Source organism: Procambarus clarkii, chromosome 51 (genome assembly GCF_040958095.1).
Source record: "Procambarus clarkii isolate CNS0578487 chromosome 51, FALCON_Pclarkii_2.0, whole genome shotgun sequence".
Taxonomy (NCBI): Eukaryota; Metazoa; Arthropoda; class Malacostraca; order Decapoda; family Cambaridae; genus Procambarus; species Procambarus clarkii.
In genome coordinates this window covers 20,919,063-20,933,832 of record NC_091200.1, presented here as the reverse complement: position 1 = coordinate 20,933,832, position 14,770 = coordinate 20,919,063, and positions in this window count along the sequence as shown.

The window sequence follows — 14,770 nt, the reverse complement described above, 5'->3', positions numbered from 1 at the left end:
GAATATGTCAATGTACGTGATTATATCAGCCCATAACGTCGTCTCATTGATCTTCCAGAGTGTGCTCCACAACGCACCTTACTTGATAGTTCAACCGAGTGCTTATTGGACCGCATATACTGACAGGAGGTTCAGCTGATCGCTTATCGAATAATCAACTGAATGAACTATATTTGATATTATACTGACAGGAGGTCCAAGTGAGAGCCTTAGCAGCTTCAGCTAAACGCTTTTCAGACCAACCTGTCCTCTCGAACATTCACAACGTCATTAAACTGATGTACTAAATGACTCGAAGCCAGCCTAATCGAGGATCCACGAACGGGATAGTCAAAGCAATTTTGCAAGCAACTAGGATTTTTAAGTAAACAAATCAACAAGAGTCGTGATGAGGGTTCGAACCTACGTCCGAGAGGATCCCAGACGCTGCTTTAATCGACTGAGCTACGACATGGTTAAAATAATTGCAACCGGAAGTTCTATTGGCCTTACTCGGATCCTGCAGCCTCTCCGAGACACAAACCAGGGTTTTTATACAATTACAGCTCTGTCAATGAGCTGTTCTACCTCTTCGCTCTTACTTCATTACACACAGAAATCACAATAGCGAGATGTTGATAAACCTTCGTCACGGCCCTTGTGGATTTGTTCATTTGATGCATCACGCTATTGTGATTTCTATGTGTAAGGATTTTAAGTACATTAGTTTTTGGCCATAGGGGGTTTGTTCTACATCTTCTCGTATAATACATGGGATGTACTATTCGACAGGATGGGTGGTATGAGAACGTAGAAAGTGACGTTCCGAAGGAGGTTATTATTGAGCTTTGCCGTGAAACCAAGCATCCCAAATTGGTTGGTTTCAACTAGCGTAAGTTTTTACAGGTTCTTGAGGATATCGGGGGATTAGGTGGATGATGCTTCAGGGGGGAATAATGTGGATAATGATTCAGATGGGGGGGGGATAAGGATAAGGAAGGAGGGAAGATTGATGCTGGATCAGACGAAGGGACTGTAATCAATGAGCCTGAGGGGAGTTTAATGGAAGATTTTTACCCCTTTTTTTGCTACTAATATTGATTTCATGTTATACTCTTAAGTAGATTGGAAAGCAACTTTACTACCTGTTTCAGCTTGGAACATTACGTTACTTTTGTGTCAGATTTGAGTGCTGCGTCACGACTTGTGTCAGTTTGAATTTTTGCCTCACAACAGGCAAAGTGATGTTATAAGTGATGATTCAAGCCTAATGATAAGAAACTTTCAATCAATAAGTCCAGCTTATGGATTTAAATACTTATATTTACACGTGAACCTAATTTTGTTTTTGTATATAAATTTTGTTTAGGCATTTGATTTCTCTTGATTCTTGTTTGTCTCTGAGAGTATTTAAGTTTCTTTGTGTGGAATAATCTGAATTTTGTTCCTTTTTCAACTTAAACCGGTCTTGAGTGCTTTCGTTTTTATCTTTCAAAATTATACAAATGGTTAGAAATATTAACGTTATTAAACCTATCTGTTAATATTTCATCAAATTACTATTATTTTATTTACATATCTCCCCCTCCTCCCTTTTTAACCTGAGCTTACCCCTGTTCCACTTCTTTTCCTTCTCCATCTGTCCCACCTACTATTCCTCCCGCTCCTCTTACGAGAATTTCTTTGAGTAAATTCGCAAGTAGTAAGCTGGTAAAAAAGGAAGATCCCAACCTCCCTCCTCTCACAATCCCAGACTTCTCACTCACAGACCTTTCTCTCTCTCTCTCTCACACTACCCTCTCTCTCTCTCTCTCTCTCTCTCTCTCTCTCTCTCTCTCTCTCTCTCTCTCTCTCTCACTCCCTCTTTCCCTCTCTTTCTCTAACTCACTTCCCCGCTCTCATTCACTGCCCCCTCTCTGTCTCACTCACCCATCTTGCTCAACCACTTGGGCTGGACGGTAGAACGACGGTCTCGCTTCATGCAGGTCGACGTTCAATTCCCGACCGTCCAAGTAGTTGGGCACCATTCTTCTTCCCCCGTCGTCTCATCCCTAATCCTTATCCAGATTCCTTCCTAGTACTATATAGTTGTAATGGCATGGCGATTTATCCTGACATTTCCCCTTCACTGCCTCACTTCCCCTCTCTTTTTCACTCACTCACCCTCTCTCGTTCATTCACTCCCTCCTCTTTCTCATTCAGTACCCCCTCTCACTCTCTCCCCTTCCCGTTCTCTCGCTCTCTCTCTCTATCAGTACATCCCTTCTCTCCCTGTCCCCTCGCTCACTCCCAGAGCTCTCTTTCGCTACTGGAGCCCCCTCTCACGTTCCATAGGCGCTCCCTGTAATCTCAAGGATAACTCACACTTCTTAAGCCTCCAGCATGAATATTTTGAGACAGGCTCCTATTCGACCTGTCTCACCCCCCCCCCCTCTCATTCTCCTTCCTCTTATGACCGACCTCTCACCCCCGCCCCCCCCCCTCTCTCTCTCTCTCTCTCTCTCTCTCTCTCTTTCTCTCTCTCTCTCTCTCTCTCTCTCTCTCTCTCTCTCTCTCTCTCTCTCTCTCTCTCTCTCTCTCTCTCTCTCTCTCTCTCTCTCTCTCTCTCTCTCTCTCTCTCTCTCATTCTCTCTCTCTCTCTCTCTCTCTCCTTTCCCTTTTCATCGATCTCTCATACTCCCATGATCGAATCTCTCTCTCACTCTCTCTCTCTGCTTCCTCTTATGATCAACCTCTTTTCACCTCACTACCCCATTGTGATCAATCTCTCTTGCCACACAACTCCTCATAACCGAACCCTCACAACCCACACCTACTCCCCTTCTCACAATCGGCCTCTCACACCCCCTTCTTCCTGTAAATCTCCTTCCTCCCCTCTCTAAAGTTTTCCCTTGGCTCATATTAATGACTTCAGAGGTAAGAGAGGAGCAGAGACGAGTGAAGAGAAAGTTTTTATTTATTATTTTATTTATTATTTTATTTGTTGTTAATCCTTTTGAGTCTTTGTTCGTTTGTAGTGGGATTTTTTGGATGATTCTAAATGTTGCTATATTGTTGATGACTGTTGCTGTTGCTATAGTGTTGATGACTCTGTTGCTATATCGTTGTTATTGTTAATAATGTTGCCGTTGTAATTATTATGATATTTCTGTTGGAATTTTTTTTAATGGTGTTGCCTTTCTTGTTACAATGTAGTATTTTATTCTCGTGAGTCTGTGTGTAGTTACTAATAATAATATTATTAATAATAATGTGTTTTAGAGGAGTCACTGGGGAGGGACAGTCAGAGGAGAGGAAGGAACCGCCTCTTTACCTCTCTAGAAAACTCTTTGCACAGTCCGTGACGTTCGTACGCATTGACTTTCACTTTTGCAAATGACACATTTAATACACATATGCTGACACTAAAGCACACACACTTTAATTGACAGTTGAGAGGTGGGGCTCAAGAGCCAGAGCTCAACCCCCGCAAGCACAATTAGGTGATTAGAACTAAGTGAGTACATCCAGGCATACGCGCCCGCACACACACACACACACACACACACACACACACACACACACACACACACACACACACACACACACACACACACAAGAAGTGTTAGGAAGTGATGTGGTGGAGGCTGACTCCATACACAGTTTCAAGTGTAGATATGATAGAGCCCAATAGGCTCAGGAACCTGTACACCTGTTGATTGACGGTTGAGAGGCGGGACCAAAGAGCCAGAGCTCAACCCCCGGAAACACAACTAGGTGAGTACAACTAGGTGAGTACACACACACATACACACACACACGTACACACATCGAATAGTTTGTTTGCATTAAGTAGGAGAGGGCCTGATAGCTGAGTGGACAGCGCTCTGGGCTCGTAATCCAAGGGTCTGGATTCGATCCCCGGTGATGACAGAAACAAAATGGCCAAAGTTTCTTACATCCTGATGTGCCTGTTACCTAGTAGTAAATAGGTACCTGGGAGTTAGACAGCTATTACAGGCTGCTTCCTGGGTGTGGAAAAAAATTAGTAGTTAGTAACAGTTGATTGATTGACAGTTCAGAAGCGGGCTGAAAAAAAAGAGCTCAACCCCCGCAAGTACAATTAGGTGAACACAACTAGATGAATACACACCTCTACCATTCTCAGCTTTTCATGATTCTCTCAGTCAGTAAACCTCTTGGATCGTGAAGATTTTAATAAGGTTCAATGCCGTTTGTGAACGCTAAATGCTCTCCAGGCGCTTTACAAGAACTCGAATTCCATTGGTCTTTCACGTGAGGGCGCCTGAGCTGGGTTAACGTATTCCTCCTTCTTTTTGTTGCGATCTGCATTAATTTAAATTTCACCTGTACAAGCAACCAATCTCTCTCTCTCTCTCTCTCTCTCTCTCTCTCTCTCTCTCTCTCTCTCTCTCTCTCTCTCTCTCTCTCTCTCTCTCTCTCTCTCTCTCTCTCTTCTCTTTCTCTCTGTCTCTATCTCTGTCTCTCTCTCTCTCTCTCTCTCTCTCTCTCTCTCTCTCTCTCTCTCTCTCTCTCTCTCTCTCTCTCTCTCTCTCTCTCTCTCTCTCTCTCTCTCTCTCTCTCTCTCCTGTAATCTGTTTCTTATTCTGGGATTAAAATTTAAACAAAAATAAGAGCAAATTTCAAGCAGTCGAGATGGACTTCTTCGAAAACTTTATTATTAAATCAAGGAAAAAATTCGCAACAAAATATTTGCTGTCGATTAAATTTTAGAAATCACAACTTTGTTATCTTTATTCTGCTGCTTCTTTAACTTCCGTTTCATCTATTAATAATAATGGAAAGAAGACGTGAAAGAATGTAAGAAAACATGCAAATGTAGTAAATACATTAAGAATGAAAAACATCAAATAGTGAGAGATCAAATAGAATGAGAGATCAAATAGTTATTCTTTAGTTCAAAGGACGTTAGTTATAATATAAACATTTTCTAGAGACGCTGGTACTCCACCACTTACTAATATAACACTTTCTTTAAATAAATTCCACTTTAAATCCGCCAAATTCTACCTTAAAATATATGATACAAATGAAAGTCAACTGTTTTCCCCAAAAGTTTCCTCATAAACTTTTCCAATTAAGCATTTCTAGAAAAGTTTATGTGCAAAGAGTTCCTATGTGAATGGTCCTGTCAAACATTTCCAACTATAGTTCCAATCATAAATTCCAAGTGAACTTTCCCAGCAAGTATTGTCAACAAACATTCATGTCAGACTTACTAAACAAACGTGTTCAATAATTTTTTTCAGAAGTTCCAGGTCTTGGAACTTCTTGGTCTGCTTCTTGAGTATAGCAGATCTCATCAAGATTTTCTAATGGTTCAAAGCTCATCGCCTCAGCAAAGGGAAACTAAGAACGAGAGTTACTATTAGGTAACACTAGCAGCTATAGTGTATGACTGTGAAGCCATGTAGATGTAGCGTCAAGTGACTGTAACGTTGTGTGACTGTCAAGTCATATGACTGAGACTTTAGGTCCTGTGAGACTGTTCAAAGTTGAGCTTTTATAAAAACTCATCATCTACTTTTTTAATTGATGAAAAAGTAATTAAGGTGGTTAGGTTTAAACAACAAGATACCTGTATGCCTGTTAATATTATTGTACGTAACTATGATAGATCTCGAGTAATTAAATTTTGTTTATACAAGTTAGAAATATTGGAATTAGGTTCATTAAATAATGCTGAACTTCATTACTGTAGATATTTACTCCTGAAAGCAATATATTTAAGCTTTTAAACTACAGATTTGTTTTATAAAGCTTTATATTTACTCTTTTTCGGTTCCATATTCCAGTAATGGCGATCTAAAACAAATTTTGGGCCAAATTGCTTGCGATAATGTAATTATTATTTTGTATACTGGAGTTTATACTTTTTAGTGCCACTATTTTTCTGGACCCACCCTTCCATTCTCTCTCACTCTCTCTCTCTCTCTCTCTCTCTCTCTCTCTCTCTCTCTCTCTCTCTCTCTCTCTCTCTCTCTCTCTCTCTCTCTCTCTCTCTCTCTCTCTCTCTCTCTCTCTCTCTTGGGCTGGACAGTAGAGCGACCGTCTCGCTTCATTCAGGTTGGTGTTCAATCCCCGACCGTCCATGGTGCCCAACCAAGTGGTTGGGCACCATTCCTTCCCCCGGTCCCATCCCAAATCCTTATCCTGACCCCTTCCAAGTACTATATAGTCGTAATGACTTGGCGCTCTCTCCTGATAGCTCCCTCCCTCTCTCTCTCTCTCTCTATCTCTCTCTCCCTCTCTCTCTCTCTCTCTCTCTCTCTCTCTCTCTCTCTCTCTCTCTCTCTCTCTCTCTCTCTCTCTCTCTCTCTCTCTCTCTCTCTCTCTCTCCCTCTCACTCTCTCCCTCTCTCTCTCTCTCTCTCTCTCTCTCTCTCTCTCTCTCTCTCTCTCTCTCTCTCTCTCTCTCTCTCTCTCTCTCTCTCTCTCTCTCTCTCTCTCATGGCATCCCTTCCTAACAAGGTTACTAGGGGTTCAAATGGTCGCACTAAATCAAATTATACTTCCCGCTTCACCATATTAAGTCACTGAGCTAATTGAGATGAAATAAACTCCCGGAAAAGTCCGGTGGCCTTTTAAGGCCCAGCTGGGGGAGTCAAGGAGCTGGACGGACGCGGTGAGTGGTAAAGCTGGAGATGAGAACTAGCAAGACTTACTCACGGAACCTCTATATCTAGTGAGATAGACAATAAATAGTAAATAGTAGACATTTCTGGATAGAGCCTTGGGGAACAGCACTTCCACTCAGACTTAAGTTCAATTATGCTTACTCCCTGATTTCTTTAAAATGCCCCTCATCCCTTCTCCAATCAATGCTAACCCCATCCCCACTCCATATCATGTTCCAATAAACATCTTAAAGAGTCTCTGGTGAGGCAAAGTATCAAAGTCAAAGTATATAATATCCCAATCCTTCCCGTTGGTAACTTCTCGAAATTTGGTGGAGAAGAACGAAAATATATTTGTTAAACGTGAACAGTCCTTGGAAAAAGTATGTTGTAAATCCTGATTATTAAGATGTAAATGATTCATTTTGGCGATGGTCGATTCGAGTAATTTACATACAATCGACGTTAAGCTAATAGTTCAACGCAAACGAGCTCTCTTCGTTCTGAAAAATAAACACCTCATTTGTAACCCTTTAGGATTCTGGCACTGGGCTCAATCAAAAGAATAAATATACAAGCCACGGCTCACACGGCTCAGTCAATATGCTCACACGGCTCAGTCAATATGCTCACACGGCTCAGTCAATATGCTCACACGGCTCAATCAATATGCTCACACGGCTCTTCTTAACATTCCTTAAGTGGTGAATACTGATATATGTCGGTGAGCAAACAGAAGGAACAGAGTAGTCTTCCTTTTTCTGCGGATGGCGGAAAATTTATTACGAGAAAAATATATAAACTCGACTACGAGAGACCACAGGAAGAGTCCTTGCAACGACTGTCAGATAGATGGTTGTTTTTCCTCTATCCCTGACATATGCACCGTAATGAGGACAGATAACAAGCAGATAAGATCCAGGGGGCAGTACGGGCTGACACATAGGCAGCTTCCAGCAACAGTGAAATATGAATATCTGGGAGTATTATACCAAATCCGTCATCTGAAGAACACAATATCAAAATAATTTCTGCCTGGTAAATCAGGAGAGCTTTCAATATCCTGGATACAGCGGCTTTCAGAAATCTGGATACGGTGATTTTTCTGAATGTTATGTACAACTTAAGGAAAACCAATTCTTGAATATGATGCCTCGTACACCCCCCAAAAAAAGGCATAAAATGCAAATATATAAATAGAACCTTTAATAAAAAACTGCTATCGAGCTCTCTCAACTCTGGCTGAAAGGCGAATCAGTAGGAATACTGAAAAGTACCAAATATTAAAGGGCATTGAGAGGGTGGGTAAAGAGGCTATGTTCAAAATGAGAAACGCTATGGCCCCGAGGAGCTCGGGACAGATAAGCCAGTGAGAGACGTCAGGGAAAACTTATTTTGTTTGGGTCACAAGTAAATGGAATGTGCAACAGGAGGAGACCGTCGAGGCCAATTCAATAAGCAGTTTCAACATGAAACTCGACGAGAAACAGGAAGCATATAAGTTACGCCATTAGCCGATAGGAAGATGGAATGACGGTGCTGGGAAGCAATAACTCGACCATGTATATAAGTACACACACACACACACACACACACACACACACACACACACACACACACACACACACACACACACACACACACACACACACACACACACACATACACACACACACACACACACACACACACACACACACACACACACACACACACACACACACACACACACACACACACACACACACACACACACCACACACACACCACACACACACACACACACACACACACACACACACACACACACACACACACACACACACACACCACACACACACACATACACACACACACCACACACACACACACACACACACACACACACACACACACACACACACACACACCACACACACACACACACACACACACACACACACACACACACACACACACACACACACACAAATGCTGCCTGAACCATCTCGTAAGGCATGAAGAATACGAAATATATTGGAGGAGCGTCGCTCGACCTCCCTCTGGCTATCTAGGTCAGGCGGTAACTCCAGGCATATTGGGGTCCACCCAGCTGGGTACCCTTGTTTATGCCTTGTTTGCGACTGTTCTGTGGCTTACTGGTCTTGTTTATGGCTGATTGTCCCCATTTGTGGCTATTGCACTAGGCAGTGGTTCATTGTCTTGTTTATTGTTTAGTCTCCCTGAATATGGTCTGTTTTTATTTCTAATTCATGTGTTGATCTCGTTTTTGGTTGTTTATTGATATTAAAGCCGTGATGTACGTGTTTGTGGTTTATGAATTGTGTCTGTTTGTTGTTTATGCATAAGTTTACAGATCATTAGCATTCATAACTTACGAATTTAAACAAAGAATTCAAAACTTATTTTTAAACTTAGGACATTGAGAGATTTCAAGATAGACATAGAGTGTATGTGGGTGTTTGTTTGTGTGTGTGTGTGTGTGTGTGTGTGTGTGTGTGTGTGTGTGTGTGTGTGTGTGTGTGTGTGTGTGTGTGTGTGTGTGTGTGTGTGTGTGTGTGTGTGTGTACTCACCTAGTTGTACTCACCTAGTTGTGCTTGAGGGGGTTGAGCTCTGACTCTTTGGTCCCGCCTCTCAACCGTCAATCAACAGGTGTACAGATTCCTGAGCCTATTGGGCTCTATCATATCTACACTTGAAACTGTGTATGGAGTCAGTCTCCACCACATCACTTCCTAATGCATTCCATTTGTCAACCACTCTGACACTAAAAAAGTTCTTTCTAATATCTCTGTGGCTCATTTGGGCGCTCAGTTTCCACCTGTGTCCCCTTGTGCGTGTGCCCCTTGTGTTAAATAGCCTGTCTTTATCTACCCTATCAATTCCCTTGAGAATCTTGAATGTGGTGATCATGTCCCCCCTAACTCTTCTGTCTTCCAGCGAAGTGAGGTTTAATTCCCGTAGTCTCTCCTCGTAGCTCATACCTCTCAGCTCGGGTACTAGTCTGGTAGCAAATCTTTGAACCTTTTCCAGTTTAGTCTTATCCTTGACTAGATATGGACTCCATGCTGGGGCTGCATACTCCAGGATTGGCCTGACATATGTGGTATACAAAGTTCTGAATGATTCTTTACACAAATTTCTGAATGCCGTTCGTATGTTGGCCAGCCTGGCATATGCCGCTGATGTTATCCTCTTGTGTGTGTGTGTGTGTGTGTGTGTGTGTGTGTGTGTGTGTGTGTGTGTGTGTGTGTGTGTGTGTGTGTGTGTGTGTGTGTGTGTGTGTGTGTGTGTGTATGTGTGTGTGTGTGTGTGTGTGTGTGGTGTTAAGTGGTGTGGGGAGTGTGTGTGTATGTGTATTTGGTGTGTGTGTATATATGGGTATGGGCTATATGTAACACAAACATTAAGCCATGGAACTTGACTCAGAAGGATACAGTGGACTTAAGCACACATTGCCGCCACTAGGGCGAATGGCCTCGTTTGCTCTCTACTAAAAATGAATGGATTAAAACACTGCTGTCATGTGTTAACTCGCACATGTGCTTTCTCATCTAATTAAGGAAAACTTATTATTGGGTAAAAGTTGCATTCTTACCCTCTCTGCTGAGTTTCTTATTGTTCCTAATCTTTCTTAGTTTCTGAAATTTTTCCTTATCCTCTTGGGTCTCCAGTACCCTGTTATCGCCCTTTTCTGCCTTTACTTCTTATTCATTTTCTATTGTTTTTGCATGTTACCGAATTCCTCCTCATCCCGTTCTCTCTCTCTCTCTCTCTCTCTCTCTCTCTCTCTCTCTCTCTCTCTCTCTCTCTCTCTCTCTCTCTCTCTCTCTCTCTCTCTCTCTCTCTCTCTCTCTCTCTCTCTCTCTCTCTCTCTCTCTCTCTCTCTCTCTCGTATCCTCAGTTTCTTAACAGTTTCATAGACTTTTCCTGTTGTCAACTATTTTCCCTTTCAGAGCTTCGTGTCATCTCCATAACCTTCGCAGCATCTTTCACCACCCACTCTCCTTTTCCAATCACTATTCGTCTCTGCTTCCTCCTCCCAACCACTTGGGCTGGACGGTAGAGCGCTGATCTCGCTTCATACTGGTCAGCGTTCAATCCCTGACGGTCCAAGTGGTTGGGCACCATTTCTTCCCCCCGTCCCATCCCAAATTCTTATCCTGATTCCTTCCAAGTGCTATATAGTCGTAATGGCTTCGGCCTTTCCCCCTGATAACTCCCTCCTTCCCCTCCTCGCCCTCTCCATACCTCCCTCCCTCTCTTCCCCTTCCTCCTTCTTCTCCACGTCCTCCTGTTCCTCTATCTTCCTCTTCTATCTTCTGCTATCTTATCCATCTCTCTTCCAAGTATCACTCCTCCCTTTAATTTCCTTCGAGAACAAAATCGCCTTTGCATAATTTTCCAGAGACAAAGGTGTTAAGAAGGATTAAAGCTCCGCAACAAACCTTCTGACGTGTTAGCTGTTATCTTGCTGGACGTGTGTCTGAAAGATAACAGATTTATCGCCTTGTTGCCACGTTTTAAACTCTGACAGGAAGATCTCACGTGTTGAGAGAGACGAGAAAACTCATCATTTATCATTTGTAAGGCTTTCTTAAGATCCAGAAGGAAATATTCAGATTATTTGGTCACAATTTGTTGATGAATTATAATGAATTTTCTCATTATGATTTTTGTCTTATTTTTGGTCCCTTTTGTGTCTGTATTATTAGAAATATGTTTTCGTTATCACTGATTTTATAATTCATTTTGTATAGTTTTTTGATAGAGGGGATAACCGGCGGGGCCCAGGACTGTCTTTGTGTCTTCTCCCGTATTGCCTTTTCCCACTTGGTTTTCCCCTCCCAACACCCTATTTTTCCCCTCCCAGCTATTTTCCCCTTCACTCCCATTCTCCTGTCTCCCTTCTTTCCCTATTTCATCCCATCTTTCCCCCAATTTCTCCCCAGTCTTTCCCCATTTACCTTAAAATAGGGCTGGGGCCTTTGAAGCTTTGGGGAAGATTGTGTGTTATATCCAACTATAGCCAAAGTATGAACAGCAGAAAATCTGCTAATTTTATCAAGAACAGGACATAATGATGTATATTATTTTAAGAACAAAATTTATTATGGAATTTGTTTCCCTCAAACCAATTAGGTAAGTATGGCCTGCGGGCAGTGCCAGAACACTATTATAGTGGTCAGAAAGTGGCGATGGTGACTGTTTCCTCTTGAATTGTGACGACAGCGCTCGGAATTCGTAGTTTTAGGGGTTCAGAGTTCGATTCCCGGCGGAGGCGGAAACAAATAGGCCGAGTTTCTTTCATCCTGATGCCACTGCTCACCTAGCAGTAAATAGGAACCTGTGAGTTGTGAATGAAATAGAGGGAATACAGAGAACATATACGGCATACATAAACGGGATAAAGCACCTAAATTATTGGGATCGTCTCAAAGCTCTCTAAATGTACTCACTAGAAAGGAGACGAGAGATATCAAATAATATATATGTGGAAAATACTGGAGGGGTGAAAATACTGTTCACCTAGCAGTAAATAGGTACACAGGAGCAAGTCAGCTTGTTGCTGCATCTTGTGGAGGGTCAATTGAGGGAAAGGATGGAACAAGAGGAGCATAAAGAGGAACGGGTGGATGGAAAAGGAAGTGAGGCACGGAAACCCGAAGAAAGAGGAAGGGGTAGAAAGGAGAGGAGAGAGAAACGTGGGAGAGAGATGCTTGAGAGGCGTGACAGACAAGCGAGGGGGAAGGGGGGTGTTAAGACGGAGATGGAACGCAGTCTCAATACGCAATAAGCAATCGCAATACGCAATCGCTTTAAATTTAAGGCGAAGAAAAGCATGTGCTGAGAGAGAAAGATTGGGATATGGACAGAGAAAAGGAGAGAGAGAAGAGAAGAAAATTGTTTGGGATTTTGTGGAAGGGGAAGAGATTTGAAGGAAGGGAAAGAGATTTGAAGGAAGGATAGAAACAAAGGATTGATGGAATTTTGACACTTGGGAACAGAAACAGAGGGGGGAATTAAAAGAAGTGAAAAGGGTTACCATATCGTGGTCAGGAGAAGAGTGGAATAGTTAAATATCTATAAAGGAATGATGGACAAAGAAGAAAAGAAAAGGCATGTGGTGGTCGAAACTAGAAATCAAGGAACGGGATTAAAGGAGAGGGAAGTAGGATGGTGCTATAGGCTAGAGGGAGAGAGTAGCAGGATGGTGCTACAGGCTTGAAGGAGTGGGAAGCAGAATGATGTTACAAGCTAGAGGGAGGGATTAGCAGAATGGTGCAACAAGCAAGAGGGAGAGGGTAGCAGGATGGTACTACAGACTATAGAGAGGGAAGCAGGATGGTGCTTCAGGCTATATAGAGAGACGCGGGATGGTGGTACAGACTATAGAGAGGGAAGCAGGATGGTACTTCGGGATATATAGAGAGACGCGAGATGGTGGTACAGGCTATAGAGAGGGAAGCAGGATGGTACTTCAGGATATATAGAGAGACGCGAGATGGTGGTACAGGCTATAGAGAGGGAAGCAGGATGGTACTTCAGGCCATAAGAAAGGAAGCAGTATATAAGGCCTACGGGCTCACCATAGCCCGTGCTACTTGAAACTTTATGTTCCAGGTAGCGAATCTTTAACAACAACAACAACAGCAAGGAAGCAGTATGGTGTAACTGGCTAGAGGGAAGAGGAAAGTAAAGAGAGTGGTAAAGGAATATGTTGGAAAGAACAATGATGAAGAATTAACCTAATTTAGGCTGGCAAGCGTCTCTAGAGAAGTCAACATTTATTAGTATTATGTTTTTCTTCTAGTGAAGTGATGGTTGTTCATGTTGGGGAAAATAAGGGCAGTGGGGAAATAAGACCAGTGGACAAATAAGGGGAATAGGGAAATAATGAGATTAGATTGTCCAAAAGGAAGAAAAGAGGCAGAGGATTTAATACCATCTCGTTTCCCAATGAGGTATTAAGCTACCCTTTGTGAGAACCAAATTTTAACTCATATTATTCTGTTAGTAATCTGTAGTCAGGCGGCACTCAGCAACTGCAAATTACTTGTCCACGGCTTGAGATTGCTCGTAGCTGCTGACACTCGATCCCTGTGTTTAAGGATTTACTGGTCAATAAATTAGACTGATTGAGGTCACGCCGATCTTGGTCACTTTGCAGTGACCCTGTACCATGCCAGGAAGGGAGGAAGGACCATGGAGGCGGGCTTGTGTTATGTAGAATTTAAAATTGACAGATTTTGTCAATTAAATGTGACGGTTCCAGACTGAAGAATATGGAAGCAGTGACTGGCTTTGGGAATAGGATCTGGAATGGATTTCGAAGCGCTGCGCCTCACTCGATGCTATTTAACCGTATTTTAGGTTTCACGTCGAAAATAACTGGGAGCGAGAGTATGAAGGACTTGGTCAATAGTCGTTACAGGAAACCCATGGCAAAGCTAAATATGAATCACTCTATACATCACCATTTTTTCTATATCCTCTCTCTTTTCTCTCTTCCTCTTTCACAAACACACACTCGGAGCCCAGGCTAGGGTAAGGTAAGTCCAGTCTCATGCCACCCAGTACAGAATACACTGTTGATTGACAGTTGAGAAGCGGGACCAAAGAGCCAAAGCTCAACCCTTCACAGGCATAACTAGGTGAGTACACTCCTCCCCCCCTTCCCCGTCCACTAGACGGAATGAGAGGAAGAAGAGGGAAGGATCAAAAGAGCAGAGCAAACAGAGGGTGGATAGAGACGACTCAATAAAGAAATGGATACAAAAGGGGAGCATTGACAAAGAGATATGAGACTGCTGAGAACTCATGGGAAATATGACTATGGGACTATGTATGAAAAATACATAGTAGACAATAATTAAGAGAAGCAATAAAAATAATAAAACTATATATATTTATTAAATGGTTAATAATAATTTAATGATAATGATACTTCAAACTTGACTGTATGGAAATGGCCTGGGGGGGGGGGGCTTCATTAATGCTCATATTTCTTAAAGCATTTAGATTAGGCCTATCTTGAGCAGCTTATGTCCATTCCATACCCCAGACTAGTCCTCCTGGAAAGTTGGACGAGGCGTCTGGTTTCCAACTTTGCACAAACAGATACTTATAGTTGTCACTAAAACAGTTTTCTT